The sequence below is a fragment of the Chiloscyllium punctatum genome, unplaced genomic scaffold, assembly GCF_047496795.1.
Source record: "Chiloscyllium punctatum isolate Juve2018m unplaced genomic scaffold, sChiPun1.3 scaffold_739, whole genome shotgun sequence".
NCBI classification, from domain to species: Eukaryota; Metazoa; Chordata; class Chondrichthyes; order Orectolobiformes; family Hemiscylliidae; genus Chiloscyllium; species Chiloscyllium punctatum.
Window position 1 is genome coordinate 52,501 of NW_027310473.1, and position 12,500 is coordinate 65,000.

The window sequence follows — 12,500 nt, forward strand, 5'->3', positions numbered from 1 at the left end:
TGTGCATTTCCATCGGCGGGAAGAGGTCCAAACGGGAATGGGATTGAATGTGACTGCTGAAGCCGACATTGAGACCTCTAACGCGGGTAGCTCGGCAGGATTTGACCCGGCGGTTCTGCCGAAGGTCTCACCTTCGAGGGGGGAGCGTCCCGCGTGTTCAGGCCGAATATCGTGCATTGTTAACGGCGGGAAGTGTTCCAAACGGGAATGGGATTGAATGTGACTGCTGAAGCCGACATTGAGACCTCTAACGCGGGTAGCTCGGCCGGATTTGACCCGGCGGTTCTGGCGACGGTCTCGCCTTCGAGGGGGGAGCGTCCCGCGTGTTCAGGCCGAATTTTGTGCATTTCCATCGGCGGGAAGAGGTCCAAACGGGAATGGGATTGAATGTGACTGCTGAAGCCGACATTGAGACCTCTAACGCGGGTAGCTCGGCAGGATTTGACCCGGCGGTTCTGCCGAAGGTCTCACCTTCGAGGGGGGAGCGTCCCGCGTGTTCAGGCCGAATATCGTGCATTGTTAACGGCGGGAAGTGTTCCAAAAGGGAATGGGATTGAATGTGACTGCTGAAGCCGACATTGAGACCTCTAACGCGGGTAGCTCGGCCGGATTTGACCCGGCGGTTCTGGCGACGGTCTCGCCTTCGAGGGGGGAGCGTCCCGCGTGTTCAGGCCGAATTTTGTGCATTTCCATCGGCGGGAAGAGGTCCAAACGGGAATGGGATTGAATGTGACTGCTGAAGCCGACATTGAGACCTCTAACGCGGGTAGCTCGGCCGGATTTGACCCGGCGGTTCTGCCGAAGGTCTCACCTTCGAGGGGGGAGCGTCCCGCGTGTTCAGGCCGAGTTTTGTGCATTTCCATCGGCGGGAAGAGGTCCAAACGGGAATGGGATTGAATGTGACTGCTGAAGCCGACATTGAGACCTCTAACGCGGGTAGCTCGGCCGGATTTGACCCGGCGGTTCTGCCGAAGGTCTCAGCTTCGAGGGGGGAGCGCCCACCGTGTACAGGCCGATTTTCATGCATTTCCAACCGTGGGAAGGGGTCCGAAAGGGGATGGGGGTGAACGTGACTGCTCAACCCGACTTTGAGACCTCTAACGCGGGTAGCTCAGCCGGATTTGACCCGGCGGTTCTGGCGACGGTCTCGCCTTCGAGGGGGGAGCGTCCCGCGTGTTCAGGCCGAATTTTGTGCATTTCCATCGGCGGGAAGAGGTCCAAACGGGAATGGGATTGAATGTGACTGCTGAAGCCGACATTGAGACCTCTAACGCGGGTAGCTCGGCCGGATTTGACCCGGCGGTTCTGCCGAAGGTCTCACCTTCGAGGGGGGAGCGTCCCGCGTGTTCAGGCCGAATTTTGTGCATTTCCATCGGCGGGAAGAGGTCCAAACGGGAATGGGATTGAATGTGACTGCTGAAGCCGACATTGAGACCTCTAACGCGGGTAGCTCGGCCGGATTTGACCCGGCGGTTCTGCCGAAGGTCTCACCTTCGAGGGGGGAGCGCCCACCGTGTACAGGCCGATTTTCATGCATTTCCAACCGTGGGAAGGGGTCCGAAAGGGGATGGGGGTGAACGTGACTGCTCAACCCGACTTTGAGACCTGTAACGCGGGTAGCTCAGCCGGATTTGACCCGGCGGTTCTGGCGACGGTCTCGCCTTCGAGGGGGGAGCGTCCCGCGTGTTCAGGCCGAATTTTGTGCATTTCCATCGGCGGGAAGAGGTCCAAACGGGAATGGGATTGAATGTGACTGCTGAAGCCGACATTGAGACCTCTAACGCGGGTAGCTCGGCCGGATTTGACCCGGCGGTTCTGCCGAAGGTCTCACCTTCGAGGGGGGAGCGTCCCGCGTGTTCAGGCCGAATTTTGTGCATTTCCATCGGCGGGAAGAGGTCCAAACGGGAATGGGATTGAATGTGACTGCTGAAGCCGACATTGAGACCTCTAACGCGGGTAGCTCGGCCGGATTTGACCCGGCGGTTCTGCCGAAGGTCTCACCTTCGAGGGGGGAGCGCCCACCGTGTACAGGCCGATTTTCATGCATTTCCAACCGTGGGAAGGGGTCCGAAAGGGGATGGGGGTGAACGTGACTGCTCAACCCGACTTTGAGACCTGTAACGCGGGTAGCTCAGCCGGATTTGACCCGGCGGTTCTGGCGACGGTCTCGCCTTCGAGGGGGGAGCGCCCCGCGTGTTCAGGCCGAATTTTGTGCATTTCCATCGGCGGGAAGAGGTCCAAACGGGAATGGGATTGAATGTGACTGCTGAAGCCGACATTGAGACCTCTAACGCGGGTAGCTCGGCAGGATTTGACCCGGCGGTTCTGCCGAAGGTCTCACCTTCGAGGGGGGAGCGCCCACCGTGTACAGGCCGATTTTCATGCATTTCCAACCGTGGGAAGGGGGCCGAAAGGGGATGGGGGTGAATGTGACTGCTCAACCCGACTTTGAGGCATCTAACCCGGGTAGCTCAGCCGGGTTTGACCCGGCGGTTCTGCCGACTGCCTCGCCTTCGAGGGGGGAGCGTCCCCCGTGTACAGGCCGATTTTCATGCATTTCGAACCGTGGGAAGTGGCCCAAAAGGGGATGGGGGTGAATGTGACTGCTCAACCCGACTTTGGCGCTTCCGAGCCGGGTAGCCCGGCCGGGTTTGACCCGGCGGTTCTGCCGTCGGTCTCGCCTTCGAGGGCGGAGCCTCCCCCGTGTACAGGCCGATTTTCATGCATTTGCAACGGTGGGAAGTTGCCCAAAAGTCGATGGGAGTGAATGTGACTGCTCAACCCGACTTTGAGACTTTTAAGCCGGGTAGCTCAGCCGGGTTTGACCCGGCGGTTCTGCCGACGGTCTCGCCTTCGAGGGGGGAGCCTCCCCCGTGTACAGGCCGATTTTCGTGCATTTCCAACGGTGGGAAGAGGTTCAAAAGGGGATGGGAGTGAATGTGACTGCTCAACCCGACTCTGAGGCTTCTAACCCGGGTAGCTCGGCCGGGTTTGATCCGGCGGTTCTGCCGACGGTCTCGTCTTCGAGGCCGGTGCCTCCCCCGTGTACAGGCCGATTTTCGTGCATTTCCAACGGTGGGAAGTGGTCCAAAAGGGAATGGGGGTGGACGTGTCTGCTCATACCGACTTTGAGACTTGTAAGCCGGGTAGCTCAGCCGGGTTTGACCCGGCGGTTCTGCCGACGGTCTCGCCTTCGAGGGGGGAGCCTCCCCCGTGTACAGGCCGATTTCCGTGCATTTCCAACGGTGGGAAGAGGTTCAAAAGGGGATGGGAGTGAATGTGACTGCTCAACCCGACTCTGAGGCTTCTAACCCGGGTAGCTCGGCCGGGTTTGATCCGGCGGTTCTGCCGACGGTCTCGTCTTCGAGGCCGGTGCCTCCCCCGTGTACAGGCCGATTTTCGTGCATTTCCAACGGTGGGAAGAGGTTCAAAAGGGGATGGGGGTGAATGCGACTGCTCAACCCGACTCTGAGGCTTCTAACCCGGGTAGCCCGGCCGGGTTTGACCCGGCGGTTCTGCCGTCGGTCTCGCCTTCGAGGGCGGAGCCTCCCCCGTGTACAGGCCGATTTTCATGCATTTGCAACGGTGGGAAGTTGCCCAAAAGTCGATGGGAGTGAATGTGACTGCTCAACCCGACTTTGAGACTTTTAAGCCGGGTAGCTCAGCCGGGTTTGACCCGGCGGTTCTGCCGACGGTCTCGCCTTCGAGGGGGGAGCCTCCCCCGTGTACAGGCCGATTTTCGTGCATTTCCAACGGTGGGAAGAGGTTCAAAAGGGGATGGGAGTGAATGTGACTGCTCAACCCGACTCTGAGGCTTCTAACCCGGGTAGCTCGGCCGGGTTTGATCCGGCGGTTCTGCCGACGGTCTCGTCTTCGAGGCCGGTGCCTCCCCCGTGTACAGGCCGATTTTCGTGCATTTCCAACGGTGGGAAGTGGTCCAAAAGGGAATGGGGGTGGACGTGTCTGCTCATACCGACTTTGAGACTTGTAAGCCGGGTAGCTCAGCCGGGTTTGTTCCGGCGGTTCTGCCGACGGTCTCGTCATCGAGGGGGGAGCCTCCCCCGTGTCCAGGCCGATTTTCATGCATTTCCAACCGTGGGAAGTGGTCCAAAAGGGAATGGGGGTGAATGTGACTGCTCATACCGACTTTGAGACTTTTAAGCCGGGTAGCTCAGCCGGGTTTGACCCGGCGGTTCTGCCGACGGTCTCGCCTTCGAGGGGGGAGCGTCCCCCGTGTTCAGGCCGAATTTTGTGCATTTCGAACCGTGGGAAGTTGCCCAAAAGTCGATGGGAGTGAATGTGACTGCTCAACCCGACTTTGAGACTTGTAAGCCGGGTAGCTCAGCCGGGTTTGACCCGGCGGTTCTGCCGACGGTCTCGTCTTCGAGGCGGGTGCCTCCCCCGTGTACAGGCCGATTTTCATGCATTTCGTACCGTGGGAAGCGGTCCAAAAGGGGATGGGAGTGAACGTGACTGCTCATACCGACTTTGGCGCTTCCGAGCCGGGTAGCTCAGCCGGGTTTGACCCGGCGGGTCTGCCGACGGTCTCGCCTTCGAGGGGGGAGCGTCCCCCGTGTTCAGGCCGAATCTTGTGCATTTCGAACCGTGGGAAGTTGCCCAAAAGTCGATGGGAGTGAATGTGACTGCTCAACCCGACTTTGAGACTTGTAAGCCGGGTAGCTCAGCCGGGTTTGACCCGGCGGTTCTGCCGACGGTCTCGTCTTCGAGGCGGATGCCACCCCCGTGTACAGGCCGATTTTCGTGCATTTCCAACCGTGGGAAGTGGTCTAAAAGTCGATGGGAGTGAACGTGACTGCTCAACCCGACTCTGAGGCTTCTAACCCGGGTAGCTCGGCCGGGTTTGACCCGGCGGTTCTGCCGACGGTCTCGTCTTCGAGGCGGGTGCCTCCCCCGTGTACAGGCCGATTTTCGTGCATTTCGAACCGTGGGAAGTGGTCTAAAAGTCGATGGGAGTGAACGTGACTGCTCAACCCGACTTTGAGACTTGTAAGCCGGGTAGCTCAGCCAGGTTTGACCCGGCGGTTCTGCCGACGGTCTCGCCTTCGAGGGCGGACCCTCCCCCGTGTACAGGCCGGTTTTCGTGCATTTCGAACCGTGGGAAGTGATCCAAAAGGGAATGGGGGTGAACGTGACTGCCCAACCCGGCTTTGAGACTTGTAAGCCGGGTAGCTCAGCCGGGTTGGACCCGGCGGTTCTGCCGACGGTCTCGACTTCGAGGCGGGTGCCTCCCCCGTGTACAGGCCGATTTTCATGCATTTGCAACGGTGGGAAGTTGCCCAAAAGTCGATGGGAGTGAATGTGACTGCTCAACCCGACTTCGAGACTTGTAAGCCGGGTAGCTCAGCCGGGTTTGACCCGGCGGTTCTGCCGACGGTCTCGCCTTCGAGGGGGGAGCCTCCCCCGTGTACAGGCCGATTTTCGTGCATTTCCAACGGTGGGAAGAGGTTCAAAAGGGGATGGGAGTGAATGTGACTGCTCAACCCGACTTTGGCGCTTCCGAGCCGGGTAGCTCAGCCGGGTTTGACCCGGCGGGTCTGCCGACGGTCTCGTCTTCGAGGCGGGTGCCTCCCCCGTATACAGGCCGATTTTCATGCATTTCGAACCGTGGGAAGTGGTCCAAAAGGGAATGGGGGTGGACGTGTCTGCTCATACCGACTTTGAGACTTGTAAGCCGGGTAGCTCAGCCGGGTTTGTTCCGGCGGTTCTGCCGACGGTCTCGTCTTCGAGGCGGGTGCCTCCCCCGTGTACAGGCCGATTTTCGTGCATTTCGAACCGTGGGAAGTGGTCCAAAAGGGGATGGGAGTGAATGTGACTGCTCAACCCGACTTTGGCGCTTCCGAGCCGGGTAGCTCAGCCGGGTTTGACCCGGCGGGTCTGCCGACGGTCTCGTCTTCGAGGCGGGTGCCTCCCCCGTATACAGGCCGATTTTCATGCATTTCGAACCGTGGGAAGTGGTCCAAAAGGGAATGGGGGTGGACGTGTCTGCTCATACCGACTTTGAGACTTGTAAGCCGGGTAGCTCAGCCGGGTTTGATCCTGCGGTTCTGCCGACGGTCTCGCCTTCGAGGGGGGAGCCTCCCCCGTGTTCAGTCCGATTTCCATGCATTTCCAACCGTGGGAAGTTGCCCAAAAGGGGATGGGAGTGAATGTGACTGCTCAACCCGACTTTGGCGCTTCCGAGCCGGTTAGCACAGCCGGGTTTGACCCGGCGGTTCTGCCGACAGTCTCCTCTTCGAGGCGGGTGCCTCCCCCGTGTACAGGCCGATTTCCGTGCATTTCGAACCGTGGGAAGTGGTCCAAACGTCGATGGGAGTGAATGTGACTGCTCAACCCGACTTTGGCGCTTCCGAGCCGGGTAGCTCAGCCGGGTTTGACCCGGCGGTTCTGCCGACGGTCTCGTCTTCGAGGCGGGTGCCTCCCCCGTGTACAGGCCGATTTTCATGCATTTGGAACCGTGGGAAGTGGTCCAAAAGGGAATGGGGGTGGACGTGACTGCTCATACCGACTTTGAGACTTGTAAGCCGGGTAGCTCGGCCGGGTTTGACCCGGCGGTTCTGCCGACGGTCTCGCCTTCGAGGGGGGAGCCTCCCCCGTGTTCAGTCCGATTTTCGTGCATTTCCCACGGTGGGAAATGGTATCTTTCATTACGGGGACAAGGGTCTGAAGCGGTGAAGTCAGTAACCGGCATAGTTAAGGAAAGGGTTCGAATTTTCTCAACAGTACGAAAAAAGTGAGCAGGGAAGCTAGAGAAGGTGTCAGTGAGTCCCAAACGAGTGAACCGCAAAACTTAGGGAAATGCCCGAAAGCGTTTTAAAGGGTGAAATCGGGAACGAGGAAATGATGGGAAAGTGCCTGAAAGTGCTAAATGAGTAAACAGAAAAACGAAGAAAAATGTTTGAAAAGAAGAAGTGAGTAACCAGGAAAACTTAGAAAAATGTTCAAAACGAAGAAATCAGTAACCAGGAAAACTTAGAAAAATGATCAAAAAGAAGAAATGAGTAACCAGGAAAACTTAGAAAAATGTTTAAAAAGAAGAAATCAGTAACCAGGAAAACTTAGGAAAATGTTTAAAAAGAAGAAATCAGTAACCAGAAAAACTGCGAAAAATGTTTAAAAAGAAGAAATGAGTAACCAGAAAAACTTAGAAAAATGTTTAAAAAGAAGAAATCAGTAACCAGGAAAACTTAGAAAAATGTTTAAAAAGAAGAAATCAGTAACCAGGAAAACTTAGAAAAATGTTTAAAAAGAAGAAATCAGTAACCAGGAAAACTTAGAAAAATGTTATAAAAGAAGAAGTGAGTAACCAGAAAAACTTAGAAAAATGTTTAAAAAGAAGAAATCAGTAACCAGAAAAACTGCGAAAAATGTTTAAAAAGAAGAAATCAGTAACCAGACAAACTGCGAAAAATGTTTAAAAAGAAGAAATCAGTAACCAGGAAAACTTAGAAAAATGTTTAAAAAGAAGAAGTGAGTAACCAGAAAAACTTAGAAAAATGTTTAAAAAGAAGAAATCAGTAACCAGAAAAACTTAGAAAAATGTTTAAAAAGAAGAAATCAGTAACCAGAAAAACTGCGAAAAATGTTTAAAAAGAAGAAATCAGTAACCAGGAAAACTTAGAAAAATGTTTAAAAAGAAGAAATCAGTAACCAGAAAAACTGCGAAAAATGTTTAAAAAGAAGAAATCAGTAACCAGGAAAACTTAGAAAAATGTTTAAAAAGAAGAAATCAGTAACCAGAAAAACTTAGAAAAATGTTTAAAAAGAAGAAATGAGTAACCAGAAAAACTTAGAAAAATGTTTAAAAAGAAGAAATCAGTAACCAGAAAAACGGCGAAAAATGTTTAAAAAGAAGAAATCAGTAACCAGAAAAACTTAGAAAAATGTTTAAAAAGAAGAAGTGAGTAACCAGAAAAACTTAGAAAAATGTTTAAAAAGAAGAAATGAGTAACCAGAAAAACTTAGAAAAATGTTTAAAAAGAAGAAATCAGTAACCAGAAAAACTTAGAAAAATGTTTAAAAAGAAGAAATGAGTAACCAGAAAAACTTAGAAAAATGCTTAAAAAGAAGAAATCAGTAACCAGAAAAACGGCGAAAAATGTTTAAAAAGAAGAAATCAGTAACCAGAAAAACGGCGAAAAATGTTTAAAAAGAAGAAATCAGTAACCAGACAAACTGCGAAAAAATGTTTAAAAAGAAGAAATCAGTAACCAGAAAAACTGCGAAAAATGTTTAAAAAGAAGAAATCAGTAACCAGGAAAACTTAGAAAAATGTTTAAAAAGAAGAAATGAGTAACCAGGAAAACTTAGAAAAATGTTTAAAAAGAAGAAATGAGTAACCAGGAAAACTTAGAAAAATGTTTAAAAAGAAGAAATCAGTAACCAGAAAAACTTAGAAAAATGTTTAAAAAGAAGAAATCAGTAACCAGAAAAACTTAGAAAAATGTTTAAAAAGAAGAAATGAGTAACCAGAAAAACTTAGAAAAATGTTTAAAAAGAAGAAATGAGTAACCAGAAAAACTTAGAAAAATGTTTAAAAAGAAGAAATCAGTAACCAGAAAAACGGCGAAAAATGTTTAAAAAGAAGAAGTGAGTAACCAGAAAAACTTAGAAAAATGTTTAAAAAGAAGAAATGAGTAACCAGAAAAACGTTTAAAAAGAAGAAATCAGTAACCAGAAAAACTTAGAAAAATGTTTAAAAAGAAGAAATGAGTAACCAGAAAAACTTAGAAAAATGTTTAAAAAGAAGAAATCAGTAACCAGAAAAACGGCGAAAAATGTTTAAAAAGAAGAAATCAGTAACCAGAAAAACGGCGAAAAATGTTTAAAAAGAAGAAATCAGTAACCAGACAAACTGCGAAAAATGTTTAAAAAGAAGAAATCAGTAACCAGAAAAACTTAGAAAAATGTTTAAAAAGAAGAAATCAGTAACCAGGAAAACTTGGAAAAAAACACTTAGAAAAATTTTCAGCAAAGTGTGAAAAATATTCTAAGTGTCAGCGGAGGAAAATGCTGCAGCATCGGGAAAGATTCGCAAACTTACACCGAACATGTGCTCCGAAGTGCCGGAGGAATTGGGTGAATTGAGCCCGGCAAATGGCCAGCTGTCGTTTTGTGCCTGCAGCCCGAAAACTTTAACTTTGTCTGTCGCGGAAGTCCGGACCGAGAAAAATCCAAACGGTTTTGACCGGACCGAGTTCCAGACCGATGCAGTCAAATTTGGAATTCAGACCCATTCAGTGCCACTTGTAGTTTTTCCGCAGTGAGGTTGGCGGGGTACCCGGAGATATATGGGAACACGATTTTTAGAACAAAATGGCGGCGCGGGACCGTTCTGAAAGGCATCCGAAAAACGGTTCCACGGGCATAGCACTTTAATGACAGGTATGAGTGCATGCCGGAGAGCTCTTGGAAGTCGAATTTTTGACACTTTGTCAATTTTTTGACAGATTTGACAAACTCTTTCTGTCTGTTCTAAGAGTCAGTCAGAGACTTGTGCGGCGGTCTTTTGACACTATTGGAGGGCGGGCAAACCCCACGTTGACTCCGGCCGTCCCTCCACAGGCGCTCGTGTCCAAAATGAAGGCGAGAGACGCGAGTGGCCTGGTTCCCTTGGGTGTTGCCAAGAAGGCTGCGGGCTGACCGTTGCCTGAGCACTCCCTAAAGCCTCTTGTGATGAGAGCAGACCTCGCCTGCCGCACGACCGGCTCTGGGAGTCGTTGGGCCGCTATTTGTGAATAGTCTGGTCCTCCTCTGCCACCCGGACAAGCGCGATGGCTCTGCCGCCCTGCGGTGCTCGTCACCCAGGTTTGGGGAACACGATACTCGTAACAAAAATAAAAGGCGGCTCGGGACCTGCAGGCGAAAGGGGTCCCGTGGTGCTAAGCACGTCGACTTCGGGTCTCGGTGCAAGCCGGAGAGCTCACGGAAGTCTAAAGTTTTCGGCACGTGGTCGAATCTTTTCAAAGGCTTACCCGGCTCTTTCCGTCCATTCTGAGAGTAAGTCAGAGGCCGGTGCGGAGGTCTCTTGACAATCGGAGGGGGTGGTGGCCCTCCGCAGGCGCTCGTGTCGAAAATGAAGGCGAGAGACGCGAGTGGCCTGGTTCCCCTGGGTGTTGCCAGGAAGGCTGCGGGCTGACCCTTGCCTGAGCACTCCCTAAAGCCTCTTGTGATGAGAGCAGACCTCGCGCGCCGCACGACCGGCTCTGGGAGTCGTTGGGCCGCTATCTGTGAATAGTCTGGTCCTCCTCTGCCACCCGGCCAAGTGCGATGGCTCTGCCGCCCTGCGGTGCTCGTCACGCAGGTATGGGGCACACGATGCTCGTAACAGCAAATAAAGGCGGCTCGGGACCTGCAGGCGAAAGGGGTCCCGTGGTGCTTAGCACGTCGACTTCGGGTCTCGGTGCAAGCCGGAGAGCTCACGGAAGTCTAAAGTTTTCGGCACGTGGTCGAATCTTTTGAAAGGCTTACCCGGCTCTTTCCGTCCATTCTGAGAGTCAGTCAGAGGCCGGTGCGGCGGTCTATTGACGACCGGAGGCTCCCATGGGTGTTGCGATGAGGGTGGAGGGCACAGAACCTTGCCTTAGCACTCCCTAATAAAGCCTCTTGTGAAGAGAGCAGACCTCGCGCGCCGCACGACCGGCTCTGGGAGTCGTTGGGCCGCTATCTGTGAATAGTCGGGTCCTCCTCTGCCACCCGGCCAAGTGCGATGGCTCTGCCGCCCTGCGGTGCTCGTCACGCAGGTATGGGGCACACGATGCTCGTAACAGCAAATAAAGGCGGCTCGGGACCTGCAGGCGAAAGGGGTCCCGTGGTGCTTCGCACGTCGACTTCGGGTCTCGGTGCAAGCCGGAGAGCTCACGGAAGTCTAAAGTTTTCGGCACGTGGTCGAATCTTTTGAAAGGCTTACCCGGCTCTTTCCGTCCATTCTGAGAGTCAGTCAGAGGCCGGTGCGGCGGTCTATTGACGACCGGAGGCTCCCATGGGTGTTGCGATGAGGGTGGAGGGCACAGAACCTTGCCTTAGCACTCCCTAATAAAGCCTCTTGTGAAGAGAGCAGACCTCGCGCGCCGCACGACCGGCTCTGGGAGTCGTTGGGCCGCTATCTGTGAATAGTCTGGTCCTCCTCTGCCACCCGGCCAAGTGCGATGGCTCTGCCGCCCTGCGGTGCTCGTCACGCAGGTATGGGGCACACGATGCTCGTAACAGCAAATAAAGGCGGCTCGGGACCTGCAGGCGAAAGGGGTCCCGTGGTGCTTCGCACGTCGACTTCGGGTCTCGGTGCAAGCCGGAGAGCTCACGGAAGTCTAAAGTTTTCGGCACGTGGTCGAATCTTTTGAAAGGCTTACCCGGCTCTTTCCGTCCATTCTGAGAGTCAGTCAGAGGCCGGTGCGGCGGTCTATTGACGACCGGAGGCTCCCATGGGTGTTGCGATGAGGGTGGAGGGCACAGAACCTTGCCTTAGCACTCCCTAATAAAGCCTCTTGTGAAGAGAGCAGACCTCGCGCGCCGCACGACCGGCTCTGGGAGTCGTTGGGCCGCTATCTGTGAATAGTCGGGTCCTCCTCTGCCACCCGGCCAAGTGCGATGGCTCTGCCGCCCTGCGGTGCTCGTCACGCAGGTATGGGGCACACGATGCTCGTAACAGCAAATAAAGGCGGCTCGGGACCTGCAGGCGAAAGGGGTCCCGTGGTGCTTCGCACGTCGACTTCGGGTCTCGGTGCAAGCCGGAGAGCTCACGGAAGTCTAAAGTTTTCGGCACGTGGTCGAATCTTTTGAAAGGCTTACCCGGCTCTTTCCGTCCATTCTGAGAGTCAGTCAGAGGCCGGTGCGGCGGTCTATTGACGACCGGAGGCTCCCATGGGTGTTGCGATGAGGGTGGAGGGCACAGAACCTTGCCTTAGCACTCCCTAATAAAGCCTCTTGTGAAGAGAGCAGACCTCGCGCGCCGCACGACCGGCTCTGGGAGTCGTTGGGCCGCTATCTGTGAATAGTCGGGTCCTCCTCTGCCACCCGGCCAAGTGCGATGGCTCTGCCGCCCTGCGGTGCTCGTCACGCAGGTATGGGGCACACGATGCTCGTAACAGCAAATAAAGGCGGCTCGGGACCTGCAGGCGAAAGGGGTCCCGTGGTGCTTCGCACGTCGACTTCGGGTCTCGGTGCAAGCCGGAGAGCTCACGGAAGTCTAAAGTTTTCGGCACGTGGTCGAATCTTTTGAAAGGCTTACCCGGCTCTTTCCGTCCATTCTGAGAGTCAGTCAGAGGCCGGTGCGGCGGTCTATTGACGACCGGAGGCTCCCATGGGTGTTGCGATGAGGGTGGAGGGCACAGAACCTTGCCTTAGCACTCCCTAATAAAGCCTCTTGTGAAGAGAGCAGACCTCGCGCGCCGCACGACCGGCTCTGGGAGTCGTTGGGCCGCTATCTGTGAATAGTCTGGTCCTCCTCTGCCACCCGGCTAAGTGCGATGGCTCTGCCGCCCTGC